The sequence below is a fragment of the Lycium ferocissimum genome, unplaced genomic scaffold (assembly GCF_029784015.1).
Source record: "Lycium ferocissimum isolate CSIRO_LF1 unplaced genomic scaffold, AGI_CSIRO_Lferr_CH_V1 ctg15451, whole genome shotgun sequence".
NCBI lineage: Eukaryota > Viridiplantae > Streptophyta > Magnoliopsida > Solanales > Solanaceae > Lycium > Lycium ferocissimum.
In genome coordinates, this window is record NW_026716047.1 from 4,776 (window position 1) to 18,289 (window position 13,514).

General features: G+C 34.9%; 1 long non-coding RNA gene across 1 annotated transcript; it reads left to right on the plus strand.

The window, feature by feature from the left end:
- The first annotated feature begins 8,015 nt into the window (after window positions 1–8,015).
- On the plus strand, window positions 8,016–9,769 carry LOC132042455 (uncharacterized). The gene is made up of 3 exons (XR_009411486.1): window positions 8,016–8,143; window positions 9,172–9,286; window positions 9,357–9,769. It is a non-coding gene; the product is annotated as an uncharacterized LOC132042455 (long non-coding RNA).
- The last annotated feature ends 3,745 nt before the right edge of the window (window positions 9,770–13,514 follow it).

Sequence of the window (13,514 nt, forward strand, 5' to 3'; positions counted from 1 at the left end):
GAATATACGTAGTCAAGACTTAATTGCTTCTGATTAGTTTGGATCTCAATTTTTTTTTTTTTTTGGTTAAATGCTGGAAAAACTTTTAACCTACGGTTTGCGAGCACTACATATGCTCTTTAGTAAAAGGTGATTCCCCTGGTATAAAAATCTTGAAGATTGGATATTGTCGTTATTTGGAGTTGTTACCTTTTGTTTCTTTTTTCATCCGCAGATTACTTGATTGCCACATCTTAGTGGAAGGTGGATCATGCAATATTCACATTAGATTGGTATTTTCAGATCTATTATCCTTGAGAATAAGTGCAATTCAAGTGTACTGTCTGGAAAAGGAGGATTCACAACTATTGTGACTGGTGCAATGATTCTGATAATACCAGTAAATAACCTCTGGAATCTTCTAGATAAATATAGAGCATTAGTGATATCTTCATCTCGTGAAAATATGGATTTTGCGTTTATACTTGCTGGTGCACTAAAGAAGAGTGAATCAACTCATTTTTTTTAAATAAAGATATCAACTCAGCTTTTCATCACTTAAAGAAAATTTTGTTTTCTGGTGAGTGCAATAATAGCATACGACATTAAAAGTGGGTTTAGCATGGCTTAGATCCAAATTGTTCATGTGATCTCTTTCGCTTTGTCGTGACTAAAATATTCATTCCAGTTTTACAATTTTTGAGTTTATAAATGGTTTTCTACAGATTTGTCCCATTCGAAGCCATTGAAGTATATCATGTAGCATGTCTCTGGTTAGTGGGATCCCTTGTACGAATCAAATGGTTCTCTGGACAGGGTGAAAGGTGAACTCTCAAAGCTTGGAGAAAAAAAAAAAATCTTCTCCATGAGGTTCGAAATGGTCCTTGAAAGTTAGGACTGTTGAGAGCAACTCATCACTCGGTGGATATTTCACCATATTTTGAATATTTTTTGTAGAACTTTGATCCTCAGATGCAAGAAAACACCATGAAGTGTTATTATGTTGTAACACTTATCAACGAGTCCCTTTTTAGTGTTCTCGTGTTGAATTTTTTTTACCAATTTCGTGAGGTGCTAATAATACGAAGATGGTGTTGGGATACTAGAGTGTGTGTGTATATATATATATATATATATATATTTTATATATTTTTATTTATTGTAGAAAAGGCTTGAGTTTCGACCAGGGCTAAAACAGTAATTTCGCCCTTCAACTGAAGGGCATAATGGTCCGTTCACACCAATTCTTCTCCATACAGTCTAATAGCCACCAATCTTCCACACCCTTCTCTCTTCCATCTCCTAAAGATCATTCCAGCAATATTCTTGATTTTCAAAAATTGATCTTCCCTCAATATTCTCCCTCCCTTTTTCTCAGCTTCTCTTTCTTTTAACGCTTTTAATTTTTTTATGTTTTCATCTCAAAGTTTTGATCCGTTGCAAGTCGCAAGACTGCAATAGAGACTAATAGTGTCACTGGGAACTTTTTATGTATTAATTCATGAGTAAAATCATACATCTGTAACTTCCCTTTTTACCCTTCTTTTTCTTTTTTGAGGGATGGGGGTTCCTTAAGATGCATTTGTGCCCACCAAGTTTGCATTTTCTTACATTTCATTGGTGTTTACACGGGGGGTTTCTACATATAGTAAAGACATCAAGTTGATAGGTTTCTTTGGTGTTTCCATTTTGAAAGATTTTTGGTCTCTTTTGCAGAAATATATTGATTTGAAAGCAGATCTAATCAGAACAGAGAGGCATCTTTTATGTTTATCTGAATATGTTTTTTACGTAGGTGTTCAACATCTGAATTAAGATAAACCGTATTTATTTAAACATAATAAATATATATTTAAATAAAAAGAACTAATTTAAAAATAAATACAAATTTAATAAAATAAAAATATTATTGAATAAAAAAATTAAACATTTATGTTACTCTTAAGATATTTGTTAGACGAGAGATTGGGATTTGGCAGCTTCATTTTTGCCCTATTCAAGGTAACTCCATAATTATTTTAATTATTTATCACTATAAATTGAATCTGTATTGTACTGGTAGAGTTTTGAGATTTCAAACTGGGGATATTAGCATAGTGTTAATAATTTTTTCGATTAAATGTTCAATTTTTTTCAATTCACTGTTTGTGGGTTTCAGTTTGTGATAAGACCGTTACCCCCCCTCAACATGCATCATTCTTAGACACACCTTTCCTTTCGCTAGCCCTATTACCCCCTAAACTATATTTTCCCGTAATTATTTGCACCTTTGTGCCGACCCGGACTAGTGCGTGATATCAAATATGTGAAGCGCGTAGGAGGTAAAAAAACATAATTTGTCACGAAATCGGAACTGCCACGTATCATTCCCAAAGCTTATTATGTGAAGACCCATCGTCTAAAGCACTACTTTTCATTAATAAAAGCTAACCGATTATACACCCAATTTAAGAATCAAATTATTTTTTTGATCCTAAATTCTCATCTTTTTTCGACGAGGTAAGTAAATTATTGTGTAAATTCGTTATCCTTTCTCCATCTCATGTTGAATTTCTAGTTTGGGGTTTTAATTTTCTTTCCCAATTTCTCGTGTATGAAATTTTTAGGATTAGAAATGGCGAACAACTTGTTGAATAAGCCGTGTATGGACGAAGAACATCATGCTCAATTAGTAGGCGATGCAAACATGGCATTTTGTCAAAATGCATTTTCGTCCGATCGCAATCCCTAAGGAGATTTTGGTCTTTGTCCTCACTATGAGGTTTGTGCTCATATTCTAATTTGCTGATTAATTTTAGTGCTATGTTAATTTCAAGGATCGTATTCTTCAAATTTCAGCCAATGAAGTGCAATTTTTTCAGACGGAGAGACACGGAGAAAGCTGATCAAAGATCAAGGTTTATTATTCCAAGATTGGTGAACAAAATCAAAGAGTTAAGAAAAATTACGAGCATGTTCGGCATTTTGCACGAGCTGAAAGTCTTAAGATGAAATATGATAATGTCGACATGAATTCACTTGAACCTAAGGAGAAAATTGGGCTTGGACGTAGGTTGGAAAGTCTTACCTTCAATATGATAATCTCAACATTAAGCCGAGTCGATCGAGCTTCAAGAGTCAAACGACGGAAAGTGAGTTGATCGAGCTTCAAGATTCAAAAGGAGGTGAGTTGATTCGAGCTTCAAGATTCAAAGGAGGAGGATGGATTGAATGAGTTTGAAGATACAAGTGAGAAGGATGATTTGAATGAAGCGAGATTCAAGAGAATAATTTGAAAAAGAGTAAGGATGTGACAGAAAAAAGAAGCGGAAGAGGTGTCGGTTTAATAGAAACTTACTTTGGTGTTTGATGGTTTGTTTATTTGTTTTGTATCTTAGTAGTTTATTCGAAATGGGCAACTTGAAGAAAAATCAATGAAGTTGCCATAGCCTAGTGGTCTGTTAATAGTACCTTATTTTGTTTGTTGTAATTATTTCGCATATCGGTCGGTTCGGTTCCGGTTTCAAAATTATCGGTTTAACTTATTGGTTATCGGTTTGTAGATATGTTAAACCGTTAAAGAACCGTTAAAATATCGGTTAACGGGTTATCGGTTAATCGGTTGTTGTATGTTATCGGTTCGGTTATCGGTTTAACGCTTAACCGTTAAGATTTCACACAAAAAAAAAATGGCTTGACCACTTTGTACAAGCAAAATCATGCACAGGGAACCACTTCGTACCAAGATCCAAGAATAATCTTAAGTTACATTTACTACTACAAGAAATTTAATGATTTGTTATGGCTCTATCATACTCAAAACAATGCCGTATCGTATCGTTGGCGGCAAAAGAAGAAATACAAAGGCAAAACCACCAACCTTTTCGAATTACCTAGCAATGATAATGATGATAATGCACACCGTTTTAATTGTTTCGAAACTACTTTTTCCAATGATTTAGCAAGATAACACTCATGACTTTGTATAATTTCCAACGACCATCGAATAGTATACTAATCTATATACTCCTCGAATTAAAAAAGAAAATCTTAATGAATAGTGTAGATCCAAGATCACATCAGTGTACAAGCAAATCGTCGATTCCTTCTTCAACTCCAAGTTAATAAACTAGCTTATGACATTCTAAAAGGAAACAAGTAGTAAATTTCTTGGGACGGACCAAGATATTTTTAAGGAATTATCAAAGTTATCTGCCGACCGGCGCACACTTATACTTGTGGGAACTTGGCGTAAGATGCCGGTCAAAGATAACTTTGATAATTCCTTCACAGTTATCCGGTCCGCATAAAAGTTGCCCACAAAAATATGCCCCACCGCATAACTTTGATCATAACTTTGCGAGGAACACAATCTTCGTCGCTTTGCTCGGGTTAGTCACCATGTATCTTTCGTATGCTCAATGTTATAATCTTTCATACCATCGCTCATCCGTCTTCTCTATCATTGTAGAACATATACTTGTTTGTGATCGTAGGTAATCCGGGTTTGATGTTTTTCAATGAGAAGTCAATGCAACATCTCCTTTGATGGAATTTATGGGATTGATTCACCTTCGATTATCTTTGTTATAGAAAGGTTCATCTCGCTTAACGACATTGAGATGGACAACCTCTTGATGTGTAGGCTGAAACGTGACTTTGGACCAACTTGAAAACCCTTTATAATTACCTGATTATCGGGACCCTACATACTTTTTTGTTAAGGAATTACAAATTTTATCTGGGACCGACATCGCATACTCATGCCTTAAGGGTGTACTTAGCGTAAAGTATCCGTCCCATAACCTTTGATAATTCCTTCACAAAGTTATCTCGGTCCAGACAAAAGTTTGCCTCTTTAAAAAGTATGCCCCCATCGGCATAAACTTGTTAAGGATTTACTAAAAGCGCTTACGGGGGCATACTTATGCCTTATGGGCAAACTTTGCCTCAAGCATATATATGTATTTTTCAAGCATATAAACCAAAGTTACATGGAAAAGTATTACGCCGCAACCAAATGTCCATCGAGCATACAAATTCACACTTTCGCTGGCAATACAAAGTAGTTAGCAATTGTTGATAGACTTGAAATTTGGCATTCAAGTGCACACGATTCAGATCTTCTAGGCAAGGACCAAGAAAACATTTTCCCATCTTTATTTTGAATGCTCCATCACAAAAGGTGCCAGATCGGGTACTGATTGTTGGTATGGCCGGGGTACACTAGAAGAATAGGGGCTGGCAAAATGAAATCAAATGGATCTCACGTTCTTAGACACAAATCGTGCCACCGTTTCCATTCTTCACGATTTTGGTATGCTAGTGGCATTGGTTTGAGAGAAGAAACCTACTGATTTCAAAATACTGGCTTTCTTCCTGGAGCAGACTTTGCAAGAGAGATTGCACAACATATTCACATCAAGCGCGTAAGAACAACTTCAAATGGCGAGCTCTTTGGCCGCATGAATCGCTATCCCTAATTTAAGTGTAGTTGATTAGCTGGCTACGTTTTTTTAATGTAATAGTTGCTCTTAGTTTGACTTATACAAGTTAGTGAGTAGGAATTTTACCATATCTGATTGAAGTCGACTTAACTTTGTCTTGTAAAAGTTTTTGGATGGAATAAAATAGACTTTCAACAAAAAAAAAAGTTTGCCTTATAAGGCAAAGTTTAAATTTTGTATGCCACCTCGTAGACTTTTAGTTATGTTTAACTAAAAGAGTTTGCTGCGACTTTGTCTTGAGGGAAGCGGATTTTTAGTGTAAGTGACTTAATATATATGAAAGGGTAAGTGTAATTAATTAAATTCTTATCGGGTTATCGGGTAACTGCTAAAAAACCATTCTCAAATGCCATGACAACCTAACAGCTTTTTTCATTTTTAAAGTGCACCGTAATTTGTCACTCAAATGTGCGTAATTCCAAGATCAAAACCATTCTCAAATGCCATAACAACCTATGATTTTGAGTGACAAAATGCACCGAATTTGTCACTCAAATGCAATTGCCTTCTTCAAAAGCATTCTCATATGCCATAAAAAATAACAATTTTTTGAATGACAAAATGCAACGATTTTGTCCCGAAAATGCACTATATATAAACAAAACAATTCTTAAACATTGGGTGTAAATAGCAGAATTCGCACCATTTCCAACATAACAAAAAACAAATGGTACATCCGAATACCAACGTGAACAAAGCGCATTACTTCAAAGTCTTAAGTCTTAATGTAGCTTCAAACAAACAAATTACAACACTTCCCAACTGCACTTAACATTAGATCTTCCATCGGTCTCTTGGCGTTACCAAGGATTGGTGCTTTTGCCTTGCTTTAGCCCTTACTTGATCTCTAATCTCTTGAAGCCTTTTGTTCGCGAGCGCTTTAGCTCCTTCCACTTCGCAGTACTTGTTGGTTTGAAACCAATATCACCAATTACATCACCGCATCTTACTATTTTTTTTGGTCCAAAGAGGATACTATTCTTTGACTTGGCGAGTCCGTGCTATTTAAAAAAAAAAAAAAAACATAAGTGGAAATTCTAACATTTTACCAGCAATTCAAGAAAATACTACTTTATTCGATTCATCAAAATCGCAAACATAAAAACCCCTAAAACCCTAGACTAACACAAACCCAATTAAATGTAGTAAAGTACTAACCTTTGGTCGAAATGTAAAGTTTAACCTTCCAACCGACCGAATCAACAAGTTGTACCACCAAAGAGATCAAAAAACAAAAAAAAAACCTGAACTATACTTTTTTGAACCGAAAGGAGGTAGAACGTTTGATTGAAGAACTTAATAGTCTACACTACATACTTCTTTTCACTCTCTATTAATGATGAACTCAGGAGAATTAAGAGGAATTAAGGATTTAGGGAAATTTTGTTAAGAATCGAAGAGGTTGTTGATTTTTGGTTATGCTCTTTTGGTCAAACGAGCAATGTATTAAAATTAAAAGGAAAAATGAGTTGTCTTGGGGCTCAATAACATACAGCGTGTAATATGATTGTAATATAATCGACACTAGTGTCTGTGTCAAGCAAAGGTGCAAATAATTACGAAAAATATAGGTTAGGAGGGTAATAGGGCAGAAAGGAAAGGTGTCTAAAGAATTTAATGTTGAAGTTGGGGGTAACGCTTTATCCCAATAAGTTTGCGTGAATGTTGCCTGGTTGGTTTTGACAAACTCTCTACTCTCTATTGAGTTGTTTAGTTGACATGTAGTGTGAAGCTTGTTTCTTCAATCACCAATTCTTACTTTTTTCTCCGTTGCCCTTGTTTTTTAGTTCACACTTTAATTGCACTTTCCGCTTAAAGACTAATAGGCTTGGAGCGTTTTTAAAAGTTTTTCGCCTTTAACAACACTGATTCCGGAACTCTTCTTTTCTGTTCCTTTCTTGAAAAATACTGTTGAGAGAGGTGTTGATATTTGCACATGCTGAGGGTGTTGCTATTCCCTTGAACAATATAATCATAATTGCATAATTTCTATGACGCATACTGAAGCAAAAAAAAATGTTGCAGAGAGTTTCTACTTATTTGCAGAAACTCCTCTTTTAAAAATCTTCCTTTATCTCTTATGGTCTGATTAAGTACTTTGTTTAATGCTTCCGATTTATGACTTTTTGACTTCAATTCCACACCTGAAGTATATACCGTACTAAGTGTTCCATTATTTAATTGTTCCTTTTAGTAGCTTAATCGGGGTACAGAAATGGATTTTGTATTCATGCTGTACAGGTTAAAAATGCCACTCAGAATGTGAAGTTTTTGGAGCTTTACTCTTTATCAGCACACAACTATATGACTGATCTATCTTTTGTAGAGCTTGAAGTTAGGCAAGTTTCGACCTGTGTGTTCTTTGGCTTTAAAAGCAGGGTATTTTCGTCATTCCATGTAGTTGTGTACGTGTCTAAAAATACGTCAATTTAGGTTACGTGGCTTTACCTCTTCCTCCCAGCACATAATAATTCTACAGAGTTGTCTGATAACTTTTCCAATATTATTCTTTATCCGGCCATCTTGTTCGATGTTTGTGGGAACGAGGGTTCTGGAAGGAGAGAAGAGGTTACAATGCCAGTATTCGAGGGACAATGAAGTGTGTGGGAACAAGGAGGGCTCTGAAAGTAGAGGAATGCTGATAGTGAGATGTTGGTGCATTCATTTTATTGTAGCCCGTAAGCATTTCAATGACTTGGTAAATTTTTTTCTACTTTTTTACTTGGATTTTATTCTCTGTTGGTGACTTTGTGCTACTACAAGGTTTTTCTCTGCTTACAAATCCTTCATTCTTTATCTCGGAGTCAAAATGTTTTTGCCTTGGTGACTGCTGAGATAGCTAGCTTATTGCATTGCCTGAAACTTTTAACACTTCAATCCAAAGCTTTATATACTCACTTTTATTTAGTTGGGAAGATGATAATATCATCCCAATTCAAATACTACCTCTTTTACTTAAATTTTTCCCTGTAACATTTGAAAACGTATAATAAAATCATTATTTGTTTGGTATAATATGCTTTTTGGTATAATAGTTAACTTAGAAGATAGCTATATCATTTATTTTGGCGTCAATGCTCTGTGGCAATTAACTTTTTAACTTTTATATTGAAATTGTCCTCTATTGAAAAAAATTGCATTGATTAACTTGTGATGCATAACAATAACATAAATGTGTGTCTGTTCATAAAGGTCTATTCATGATATTCTTCTATTCACAATAACATGGGATTGGAAAAAACAATACAAAGATAGTTCTTACATATAATAAGTACGAGTACTGCAGTAATACTTCTGCACATAAAAAGGAGGAAAAGGTAAAACTGGATTCAAAGGCAGAATTAATACAAGTTCTACTCTTGAAGTAGATCAATTCATGCTAAAAGTCATTAAGTGGATAGACAATCAATAAGGATTTAAATAACTTATGGAATCCCACCTTCTTGATAAGTCAATCTTGAAAATCATGCATTGAGTCTTTTGTTGCGACACTTTCAATGTGTAAACCAGCTCAGTCCCTAAAGATTATAATGCTTTTTCTATTTACCAGTTCAAAAAGAATGCTTTTTTCATTTATGGGCAAGTCGAACTCCTAGCCAGGGAGAAAAGCTTATGTATCAAGAATACTTTCATTCTGCACATTCAGAGGTGTTCTAAAGCCAATTATGATTGATCTTTTACTGCCTCCATCACCTTCTTCATCGAGGAACAACTGTATATTCACCCATGGACATGATGTTACCACTCATTCAATCTCAAATCTAACTAAAGCTTTTTCCAAGTGATATTGCGTTCTTCAATTGGTAAATTATGGACCTTTGGTAAGCTTTCCTTCAAGTAATTCCAGTAAGAAATTTACATGGATTTATGTTGGTTCTCAATGTCTAATAGGTACTAAATTTTCACATCAGGAATCTTCTCCTCTGGACCTTTGGCTTTGACGTCAACCATATTGAAATATATATGTATTTGAAACTGAAGCTGGATGATTCCAAAGGCTGAGCACAATTTTCTTTCACTTTGACCTATCAGTCAGGGATCACTGTGCAAGTAAATTTAAACTCTGATGAATCCATGCTTAATATGCGACCGTATGTCATTGCAGGACATATGCATCTTTGCTCAATTTTCCCTATTCATGCGCTACACATTGAAACATCATGCCCTTTCAGGGAAAACATTAATAAATGAGGGGTGGAGTTATTGAAGAATGTATTGGCCTTGGAAAGTATGCTATGAAACTAAGCTCTGTAGCTTTCAGGAGCATGTGGCGCTGTAATACAGAGGTACAGCTTGTAGATTTCATCCGGTGAGATTTCTCAAGCATGGCATGTCTTTAACTCGTGAATTATAAATATTTTCCCTCCATGCTAAAGCACAGACTAACTTGCAGGAATAGCTGCGGATGATCCATCTGTGTACTTGTGTTTGCGGACCACACTTATGCAGCTGCCGGCCATATCATAAACGATAAAATTTAGCTGATTCCAAGACGAGGATAACTTGATCCACTAATTTATAGTTACTTACCTGATGATGCATTTAAATTGTTTGTGAGACTAATTTTTAGAGGTCACAGCTTGATTTTGCTTCTCTTTATAGTTTACAACAGTTATATGAAAGCTACCAGCTTTATTTCATGTTTTTAATTTTGCCCTGCTCCCATTAATTAAAATACATAATCATCACGTTCTACCATTTTCTTCAACTTTCTCCCCTTTCTTCATCCGATCGCTTTTTATTTGCAGGTATAGTTGTTGTTTCTCTTTCAATCAATTTTGCCCATATCTTCTTCTCTTCTTTTCTTCATATTTTTCCCTTTCTGGTTTTTTTTTTCTTGGGTGTTCTTCCTGCTTAGACAGGATAGCGAATTTTCCCTTACTTTCTTCGTATTTTCAAAGAATTGCTTCTGTAATTTCTGCTTCTCCATTTTGTTTTGAACTCCTTTATGAAAACTATATTCTCTTTTTTCGGATCTTCTCTTTTCTCTTCATTTTTTTTCTTTTTGGGTTTTCTTGGTGTCTTCGTATTTCATAATTTTCCAATTTCACTGTTGTTCTGTGCTAGATCGAAGAGTTAATAGGAAGTAGATAGCAGTAAAGAAATATAACATGATGGTAGTACGTAGTTTCATTTGGTATAATGGTCTTTTTTCTAAAGATTTGAATTTTGAAAAAAAAGGAGAGTCTGGTCTACCAATCCGGCTTTACTATTTCGTGTACGTCGAATCGATGGTACACAAATTAAGCAAGTCGATACCAACTAATTAGTGCGGAATCAAGTTGTTGTACGAAAAATCAAAGGCATACGAAGTGATCTTTGGAGAGTCATGTCTCTTGATTTGCCATCTTTTCCTTTATAATATGTTTTCTTACCATCTAAAATTAATCTTTATCATGTTTACTTGTTGGAACTTTGAAGTGGACTATACTCCTACGACTTTTCATGATATGCCTTCTTATTTAGTCCTAACTTATTTGGGTTTAAGTGCTTAAATTCATAGCCAAAAAACTTGCTTGGCATGAAGCTAAATTGAAGTATTCGGTTTGGTGAGTACTTCTGAACTGTTGGAAAACTAATTAAAGCACAATATAGAAAATAAAAAATGGTGTCTTGTTCTACTATGAATTGGATATTGACAAAAGGAAAACAGAGAGATAAGATCCCATATAGCTTGAGAATTCTCTTACTATAACATTTGCGAACAATATTGAATCTTTAGGCTTTTGTTTTTAAGAGTATCCTCCATTTGAAGTTAGCCTCTATCTTGATTACTTTATTGTTTTAAGCACGCATAATGGTTCCTACCAATATAATTGACATAGTGCACTAATCATTGGACAAAAAGTTACTACGACTACAACTGTTAGACAAAAGTAACTGTGGCTTGAGTTCTTTATGTTTGAGTGGTAATCTGGTATGAAGTTTTTATAGAAATTAATACCTTCACCTTCAGATTATTTGAGCTTGGGATTCTTGAAACAACCTTCGTAGTGCATTAACTGAAGTCGAGTAACCAAGCTTCATTCCCTATGAGCCCTCTATTTATAGATTTCAGTGTGTTTTGACGAATTGATTAGAGGAACAAGTCAGCGTATTTGAAATGGGTAATTCTCTCATCTCAATGCTTTGTAAAGTTGCAATTTTTTACAGAATTTGTTTTTCTTTCATAGCTGGAGCAGATGAAAGGAGACGACGTGCAAAATGAAGACTTCAACAGGTTCAGCCTTTACTTTGAATTAGACAATTTCTCATTGTTATATATTGAACAACATAAATATATCAGAGACAGAGTATTCTCTCTCTTTACTCTTGTTGTATTCAGTCTTTACTTTAAATTAGAGAATTTCTCATTGTTATGTTTTAAACTGCATAAATATACAGTGTGCTTGTAGTCGGAAAAAATGTTGATTGACCATGGTGGAAAGTTATAATGCCTATTTGCAAATGTTGCTGTAGCAAAAGAGCATTGGTGGTGTTATTTAAAAAAAAAAAAAAAAGAGTATTGGTAGTGGTTTGCAAGCAATGCAACCAAAGCATCATACTTCGACTTAAAAACATGGGCATGTATAACAAACAATGAAGCGCCAATTACTTTCATTGCGAACTAGGGGTACATTTGAATCTCACCTCCTGCTGGTGTCGAAGTGTTGTCACAATCTCCAGAAACTAAAGTTGGCGCACAAAGGCTTATTGCTGTATGCAGATTTTTTAGGTGACCCATACCCCTGAAACAATTGTTGCCTGGTGCATTCATCTTAATTTCGTGCATTCATCTTAATTTTGATCAGCCTTTACTAATTTCATATTGTTTGTCCTGTGAAGCTCTCTTTCAGACAAAAGCTGGGAAATGTGAGCCTGACGAAACGGTATAATTTCTGATATTGGTTATTTAATTCAACTACCTGAATACCCTTGATTTGTTTTTGTATAGTTAAGCAAAGGAAAGGAATTAGCATTAATGCATTATCTTTACAATTTATTTACGGAATGAAATAAGTTTGCTGCAAATTTGCTCCTGCTCATATTGATATAGGCCATGAACAAATTGTTAGACCTTCTGCCTTCATATGATCAGTCAGATGCAAATCAGCTGCACATACAAAGATGATGTATGTACTGTGTACTTGCGGTCGTTCATCTGCATAACTTAGTCTGCACATTTATCTATCTGATCCATCTGTGAGTGTTTTTTTCCATTTATATTAGAAACTGATAATTGTCACTGAAAATTAGTGTATTCAAAGTTCCCTGAGTTCAAATATATGTGATATGTTGAATGTGTCCTCTTTTCTACTTCATTGACAACTTCACTTTGCCATCTGTTATATTGTCTTGCTGCTTTGTTTACAGGTCTTTTTTTGACAAACGGAAAAAGCCAAGGAGAAGGCTAAGAAGAAGACTAAATATCGTATGAAGACCTCATCATCGTTGGTCAATATGCAAATAGCTATGACACTGCAACACCCTAAGCATTTACCTACTAATACCATGTTGTGCCATGGATGTTGGGACTGTGTATATTGATCCAAAAAATATACAAATGATATCTTGCAATTGGCTGATTCTGCACTAAGCCTCCACTCATTGATTTGTATTGCCTTTCTTTCATATGAAAATACAGTTTTTTTTTTTTGAAGAAAAAATTCAACCTGTATAATGTTGGGCCCGTATAGAAGAGTGAAGCAAAGACAACCAAGGGTAGAATTGTAATTTCATCTAATACGCAACATTATTCTAGACGCATCTCTCTACTTGTTCCAGCGACTGACACAAGAAGAAACCCTCCATTCTTTGTGTTCGATCTTCTCAGCCGGGTCTTCCAATTTCAGGTAAGCTTTCTCTCAATCTTCGTTTTAATCTTCTTCCAATACTTATTTAAATTAATTTCTCAACATAGAGAAAGGGTAGAGTGAGTCTCGGAAGGTTTGTTATGCGTGAATGTCAAAGGGTAAAATAGATATTTAGTCATCAATCATAGAAGTATTTCATGTACACACTATTCTAGAAGAGTCGGTTCTTTCATCTCTTTTGTCCCAACTTGCAACA